This window comes from Macaca nemestrina, chromosome 16 (assembly GCF_043159975.1).
Source record: "Macaca nemestrina isolate mMacNem1 chromosome 16, mMacNem.hap1, whole genome shotgun sequence".
NCBI lineage: Eukaryota > Metazoa > Chordata > Mammalia > Primates > Cercopithecidae > Macaca > Macaca nemestrina.
The window spans coordinates 36,109,661-36,117,791 of record NC_092140.1 but is presented as its reverse complement, the minus strand read 5'-3'; the positions used below and the strand labels follow the sequence as shown (position 1 = coordinate 36,117,791).

Genomic DNA, 8,131 nt, shown 5'->3' with positions numbered 1-8,131 from the left:
GGTGGTATAAACATTTTAACAATATTAATTCTTCCAATCCATGAATATGGAATAGCTTCCCATTTTTTTTGTGTCCTCTTCAGTTTTTTGCATCAATGTTTCCTATCACTCATTTTATTTTATAATCTGGGATATTAGTTCATTTATTAAGTGCACGTGTATGTATCTGTGTGTGTACTGTTCTGCGGAAATACAAACTAGTATAAAACATACAAACTAGTATAAAACATGATCCCCTAGTTAGAGAGAATAAGCATAAATATATGAAAAGTTGAATATTTTACCAAGATGAGGCCTCACAAAATATTATATATCTTAATTATCTTTTCAAGTAATAGCTTTCAATTTTTGAATTATCTTGTCCACATGACTTACTTTTTAATTTCTGCAAGAGAGGGTTCATATCCTTTTTACTCACGAGAAAAAACAAAGCTCAGAGAGATGAACTTGCCCAGCGTCAAATAGAAAGTGAAGAAAGTGCACAAATTGAAACTGGGGCTGTCTATATTCACAGACCTTATCATTTCTCATAAAGCCAGTATGATGGAGATTTACCAATTTATTTTTTGCCATCCAGGTATCAGAACCCACTCTCTATGTTTGGGAAATGCTCTCCCTCTGATGCCGTCCAGCTACTCACCTTTCCAGGGTTCTTGCTGTTAAGGCATGGGGCTGGGCTGTGCCAATCAGGTCCATCTTCTCTCGAGACTATGAGAAACTGGGACACAAAGAAACACACACCACCCAGAATATATTTGGACAACATTTGGGGGTGGAGGTGGCAACCACATTTGGTTCCCAAAGGCAGCAGTGGCAGCAGAGTTCCTACAGCAGCACCCAGGGTCTGGTCATTGGCTGCTGGAAGGTGCTATGCTGTCTGGGTCCAGCAGGAGCTCCAATGTCTTTACCTGATAACTCTTGTGGTTTGACTGTGGGAATTGTTTCCAGCTGTAAAATTCATAAGTTTGCTTCTCCAGCCCTCCCAGAGAATATGTGGACTATCCAGCGTCTTTTAAATAGTTTCTGTTTCTGCTTTAATTAACCAGGGTCAGTTTCTATTATTTGCATCTAAAAGCCCTGACTGTGACTGAAAATTGTGCCAGAAGTTGTAGGCAATAGATATTCAGGAAAACAAGAGGGAAACTGTACTTTATTCTCTGTCTTGGTAGGGTTTAAGGGGAATTGGAAATCAGGTTGATATTAAGAAACTGAACCTGAACATCCATCGAAATTTGTGAAGAAAAAACAAAACAAAACAGTTAATCAAATGATCACATGTGTCCACTCATGTGATAGCCACCTTGAATACTAGGTTTGGGAGGCAAAATGTATGCTGCAAGAGAGTGGTTGAAGGGTGTGGAGGAATTCAAGGATTGTAGAGTTAAGCAATGGACACTTTAATGACAGAAAATGACAAACTGAAAGTCTTCAACTCTCAAGCCACCCACTGAAAACTAGTCACTTTCTAACATAGTGCTGAATTGGAACGCACACTCAAAGATTTATCCTCCAAGTTGCTTCTTTACATCAATTTATAACCTTTCCTAGCCTCTTATGTCAAAGTTTGGGCTTTGACATAGGTTATTAAGTAGGTGCCAACACAGGGTGGAGGCATGTGAGAAAAGTTGGGTTGCTCAGTGTGTAAATCTTCCCATGCCAGTGCACCGTCCTCCCCTGCAACCAAGGTAGGCATGTCCCAGAGCCTATTTTAAAATCAAACTCCCCAAATTTACAAAATTTTGTTGTTATATTTACAGAAATCTGGCTGATGCATGTGGCAATAAATTCTGAGGATGTTGACAAAAGTAGGAGGACTGTGATTGAGATCAAGTACAGTGTGTCAATATATGTACCTGCACCTCACCTATATACAATCTAGGTGCAGGTACCTATATTGTAACTAGGTTGAATACAATATTCAACTGGGATTAATTGTAGTTACTTATCTTAGTCATCTGATGAAACTTGGACTCAGCGGTGGCCTAGATATTCGTGTTATACCATAAAGAAGAAATGAAAACAGATGTAGGAAAGTGGGAGGGAATTTTTTTGTGTACGATCAATTTCTTAATTCTTAACTTTGATTTCAAGGCCTTGTTGATGCATGCATTGAGAAATTCACTGGTGAAGAGAATCCCAGCATTAAGAAAATCTCTATAAAGAATGTTCTTTGTGGATCTAGAATGCAGAGCGAGGAGACACAGCTGAAATGAACTCTCTGATTTCACTGGGATACTAGGATCCCAGAGTGGCAGAAGCCACATAGTAGCACTTAAACATTGGACGCAAATGGGTCTTGGGCAGATGTGGGGAAGGTGGAGGGGGAGTCAGTGTATCATCAAAATGGTCTAACCCTAGAAACCTTTGACATTTGCTAATCAGTCATAGGTGTCCTAGAAATAAATTATATGTACAACCCAGCAAGAGAATATTTGATTTCTAAAATGATGCTAACACCAACCAAAACTCAAAGACTTTAGGCATGGCCATCAGGGACCTAAATTCAAACCACATAAGAAAGTGTTGGCCATTTACCATGTTCCAAACTTAAATTTCAGATGCTAAAAGGAAGGCTAGGTACTCTTGAAAAAGAATTCTGTATTCATATCACATAAGCATATTTTTTCCAGCCTTCTGCAAAGGGACCTTCAGCTATTGGGATGACTGTGCATTGGGAAAGAGAAATGTCTAGACCTCTCAGGGGTAATACAACAGTTGCTCAGAGGTAAACTAGAGTTAAGCTAGTTCCTGGGAGTACCATTCATTCATCTGAACAATTTTTATTGATTGCCTACTATGTGTCAGACAATGGCAACTGGTAATATTTTAGTGAACCAGCCAACCAAAATTTTGTTCCTTAGTGGAGTGAAAATTTTAGAGGAAGAAAAATTAGCAAGTGAAGTATATGGTGTGTCAGGTAGTGATTTAGTGTTCCGGTAAAAGTGAGGAGTGAGGAATTCATTTCTCACGCAGCCAATTGGGATTAGAATGGAGGGAAATAGGTCTGGGATTCTTGTGACCAGTGTAAACATAGATTGAAGAAATAATGTAGTAATACATAACACCAAATATATAAAGTAGTAAATGGAAAACAATTTTACTTGGCTGAAGGAACCACAAATTTGCCAGTAGGGACTTAAAAGATGCAAGGGTCGGCCGGGCACGGTGGCTCACACCTGTAATCCCAGCACTTTGGGAGGCCAAGGCGGGCAGATCACGAGGTCAAGAGATCGAGACCATCCTGGCTAACACGGTGAAACCCCATCTCTGCTAAAAATACAAAAAATTAGCCAGGCATGGTGGCGGGCGCCTATAGTCCCAGCTACTCGGGAGGCTGAGGCAGGAGAATGGCGTGAACCCGGGAGGCGGAGCTTGCAGTGAGCAGAGATCGCGCCACTGCACTCCAGCCTCGGTGACAGAGCGAGACTCCGCCTCAAACAACAACAACAACAACAATAACAAAAACAAAAGATGCAAGGGTCTCCATTTAACTGGCCCATATGACCGATGCAGGAGGCAGATGCGTGTCAGAGAAAGAAGTATTTGTGCTTCTGACATAGAAGCTTAAATCCTAATATAGGATTTAAACTAAGCATGCATTGTAGAGAAACTAGCTCATCATGGATGATTGGTAAATACTGCATTATATCCTTGAGTCCTCATCCCCGCCGACACCATCAACCTTTGCACTGATGATCTTGATATTAATTTTAAAGCACTTAGCTGCTCAGCAGGTCTCCATGGAGTGGTGCTAGAGAGTCAAGCACTATTCAGTATCTGAATATTATCAGCTGTGAGCTTGATTGATGGTTATATTGTTTGTTTCATGAATGGCTTCCCTTTCTGCTTAGTTTTATCATCATTAATCAGTGGGGTAGCCTGCTGGGTGTTGAAGTCTAAACCAAAATCAAAATCTGTTTATTCAGGATGGTTTCAGTGAATCATAGCACAGCAAGAGAAGAATGACTGGTGCAAAGGCTTATCTTTCAGTACATTTGTTTCAGAAACCACTAGTTCAATTATACGGAGTGAGTTCACTTTTGGCCTTGAGCTGGATAACTTTGGATTTGATCCAGAGCATTAAAGTACAAAGAGAAAATTTCCTCCTATTTAATGCAGTTCTTTGTTAATAACATTAAGAAAAATGATGTCAGTTCTCTTTTCTGGAATATATAGCTTGAATTATCCACATTAATTCTCTTTTATTTTTGTTGTAAAAAGTTTTGTCCTCTATTATAAAATAAACATATTTATATTAGATAATCTAGAAAATTCAGAAAAGTGAAAAGTAAATGTGTTAGTTTTTGATTGATGCATGACCAATCACCACATACTTAGTAGCTTACAACAAGATATATTTGTCATCTCACAGCTTCTGTGGGTCGGGAATCTTGTCATGGCTTAGATAGGTCACCTGCTCAGTTTCATAAGGCTGTGCTCAAGGTGTTGGCCAGGGCTGTAGTCTGGTTGGAGGCTTGGGGCCCCATTCCAAGCTAAGGTTGTGGTGACAGAATTCATTTTCTGCAGCTGTAGGACTCATGGTGGCTTGTTTCTGCAAGGTCACAGCAGTCTCTCCTTTCAGGGAAGGTCTAGGCCCCTGTCAAAGGACACACCTGTATAGGTCAGACCCACTCTGGGTAAATTTATTGATGAACTCAAAGTCAATTGTAGGGACTTTGATTACCTCTGTGAAATCCCTTCACTTTTGCCATATAACAAAACATAATCACAGGAATGATACTCCATCATATTCACAGGACCAGCCGACACTCAGGGAGGAGGGAATGATATATAGTTGTGGCTCCTTAGAATTCTGTCAATCACAGGAAAGATACTCAAATGAGGCATAATTACAACCACCTCAACATTTTAAGGTATTTTTTCCTATATTTTCTCCTACACAGAGTGTTCTTAACATAGTTGGTATTACATTAAATATTGCATGACATTTGTTCTTTTATTTTTATTATGGAAAATTTCAAGTGTACACAAAAGTAGAAAGAAGACTGGAGTAAACTCCTCTGAATCCACCACCTGGCTTCAAAAATAATAATCATTCTGTTCTTGGCACAAAGGTGATGACTTTTAAAAGCGTATCAGAAAATATCACTCCCCCGTTCAAATCTGACAGTAATTTTCATTGTCTTTTGGAATAAAAGCAGGAAAACAGTGCTTTACTTAATTAGTCCCCATTGTTGAAATAATAATGTTATAGTATATATTTCTGCTTACAAGTCTTATCCCTCTGAAGTATTATTTTCATAGGCTAAAATTCCAGAAGTGGAATGATTAGGCCACAAATGTAAACATTTAAAATATTTTTGATGCATATATTAACTGGGGTTCAGTCAGAGAACAAAGCCATGGAGAATAATAGAAAAAAATTTGTTATAAGGTATTAAAAGCCTTACGGAATCCAGGGAGAAAGTCTAGATTGAACTTCCAGGAACAATTCTCTATGCTTTCCTCTGAATTGGGCCAGTGAGGGTACTGATGTCTCTTTTATGAATGGTCAGAAAGCCACCTGCTGAACGGAAAAGTGACCACAGCACTGCAGGATCCAGAACCACACCATGCTGGCTGAAACTCATACCAGAAAATGGATGCCTCAGATTTGACCTGTGTAAAGACAGTGAAGGGACACTGTAGTTCTCTTAACTCTGTCATCATAAACCCAAATGCCTCTACATCTATGCTTGCCAAAAGAAATGCCAAGCAGCCAAAAAGTCCTCTGTCTCACGTCTGCTTCCCAGATCTCACCAAGAGGCATTGACTTGTACCAACTCAAACCATGTCAGAATTGCAGCGACCAGGGAGTCTGGAAAATGTAGTTTCAGCTTTCCGGCTTTTGCAGTTTAGCAAGTTAGGAAGCTATTTTAGTCTAATTATTTTAGACTAAGAGAAATGGCTGTTGAGTAACAATCCAACACACCCATGGTAATATCTTCTAAAGTATGTCAGTTGCTTCTAAAGATGTTATGACAGGTTGTGGTCCCATCAGGAAGGGATCTGATATTGGAATGTACCCATTTCACAAGACTACACCCTATGGTTGGGTTTAGTTCCTTAAAAACCTTTGCAGGAGATACATTTTTGATAGACCGTCATAGGACCATACTGCTTTTGATATTGATTATCCATGAGGTTGAGCACTTTCCCAAATGTTTGATAAGTGATGTTTTATTTTTTGAAGTAACTAGCCATCTCTTTCCCAAGAATATATTAGGTCCTTAGCTTTTTTCCTAGTGAATTTACACATGTATATATTTTTTTTATTGTGATAAAATATAAATATAAACCATAAAATTTACCATTTTAACCATTTTTAAGTGTACAGTTCTGAGCATTAAGTATCTTCACATTGTCGTGCAGCTCTATCTGTATCTGTTTTAAAATAATTAACATTGAATTTGCTGCAAATGTTTTTTCAAGTTTCTCATTTAATTGTTTGACATAGTGTTCAAAAGATTTTACATCAGGTTTCCAATACTTCAGATTTCTTCCTTTTTCAAAAAGAGGCTTGGACTTTAAATCTTTTAACTTTGAAGATTCAAATCTATGATATGGTCAAGGTTTTGTTTGTTTATATATATTTATATTTTTCAGCAAATATGAATATCTTACATACTGTAGCTTTATAATATATTGAAATATCTTATGACATTGATCTTTGTTTTTATTTTTTCTTTAGCCTGCTCATCTGTCCTGAAATAATAACAAAGCTTCCCAGAGGTACTTACTGTTCACTTAAGCTTTGTAAAAATTGCATGTGCTAATGCCCATTTGTAAATGTTTAAATCTTTATTTATTCCTATAATTTTTCATCCTGAATGTTTTCTTTTGCAGTTGGAATAAATTAGCAGACATGAAGGGAGTATAAATACCCTGAAAAAAAAGTAAAACAGAAGCTTTTATCTGTAGGTTTGCTATACAGGTCCTTGACACACCCAACAGGACTCTAAATTTTATTTTATGGCAATTGCTTTTAGAGTGACTGGTTATGAAAGATTCTTTTTTTCTTTTTTTATTACTAGTGTTTTTAGTTTGTATATTTGGTATCATAGTTTTTCAAATCCAGCACATTTGGAATTTATAAGTTAAGTAGGACAGGACTGTTATTTGGAATCTCTGTGCAAAAATAGCATTGCCGACACTTTATTTAGGGAAAACCTAATATGCTTAAGTAACTAAAAATTTATATTGTAACATCTCTTTTGTGATCATAAAAAGCTCATGATTCAATGTGAATACATAGTCTGGTGGGAAGGCAGAAAGCAGGTTGACATGAGCAAAGAATTTTATGACTTCTTAAGACATGACACTAGACAATTCATTAAAAAAATGTGTATGGGATTTTAATTTTTATAGATATGATCTCACATTTGAATGAAGAGATAATGCTAATGTTTACTGATTCAGTCCATGTGCATTTATTATTAAATGCCTACTGTGTGTCAGCATATGGGACAGCAAGGAAGGCACCCTGGTACTAGAAGACACCAAGTAAGAAGGCATTTGACTTCAGTCTGCTTGATTATGTCATTAAAAGTCCCAAAATGGGCTGGGCGCAGTGGCTCATGCCTGTAATCCCAGCACTTTGGGAGGCCAAGGTGGATGGATCACTTGAGGTCAGGAGTTTGAGACCAGCCTGGCGAACATGGTGAAGCCGCATCTGTATTAAAAATACAAAAATTAGTCAGGCCTGGTGGCACGCACCTGTAATCCCAGCTACTCAGGGGGCTGAGACAGAAGAATCACTTGAACCTAGGAGGTGGAGGTTGCAGTGAGCCGAGATTGCGCCACTGCACTCCAGCGTGGGTGACAAGAGTGAAACTCCATCTCAAAAAAAAAAAAAAAAAAAAAGTCACAAAATAGGAATTTAGTGGTGGTTTCATAAACATAAAATGTTATATTTTGTTTTAAATACTAAAGCATCAGCCAAAAATACATCAGATTTTTAGAAGATCATAGGAATTCATCATCCTGGTTCTTCTTGTATGGTGGTACAATACCTGATTTTTTTTATTTTTTATTTTTTGCTCTCTCTGTTTTTCCTGTACATTCTAGTAGCTGGTGTGCTGTCTCTCTCTCTCGCTCTCGCTCTCTCTGTCTCTCTCTCTCTCTCTCTCAC

The 8,131-nt window shown here is 38.0% G+C and overlaps 1 long non-coding RNA gene across 1 annotated transcript; it reads right to left on the bottom strand.

Moving 5' to 3' along the window:
* Positions 1-4,302: 4,302 nt before the first annotated feature.
* On the bottom strand, positions 4,303-5,598 carry LOC105481726 (uncharacterized). The gene is made up of 3 exons (XR_003018031.2): positions 5,412-5,598; positions 4,685-4,813; positions 4,303-4,597 (listed from the first exon to the last, which is right to left on the bottom strand). It is a non-coding gene; the product is annotated as an uncharacterized lncRNA (long non-coding RNA).
* Between the last annotated feature and the right edge of the window lie 2,533 nt (positions 5,599-8,131).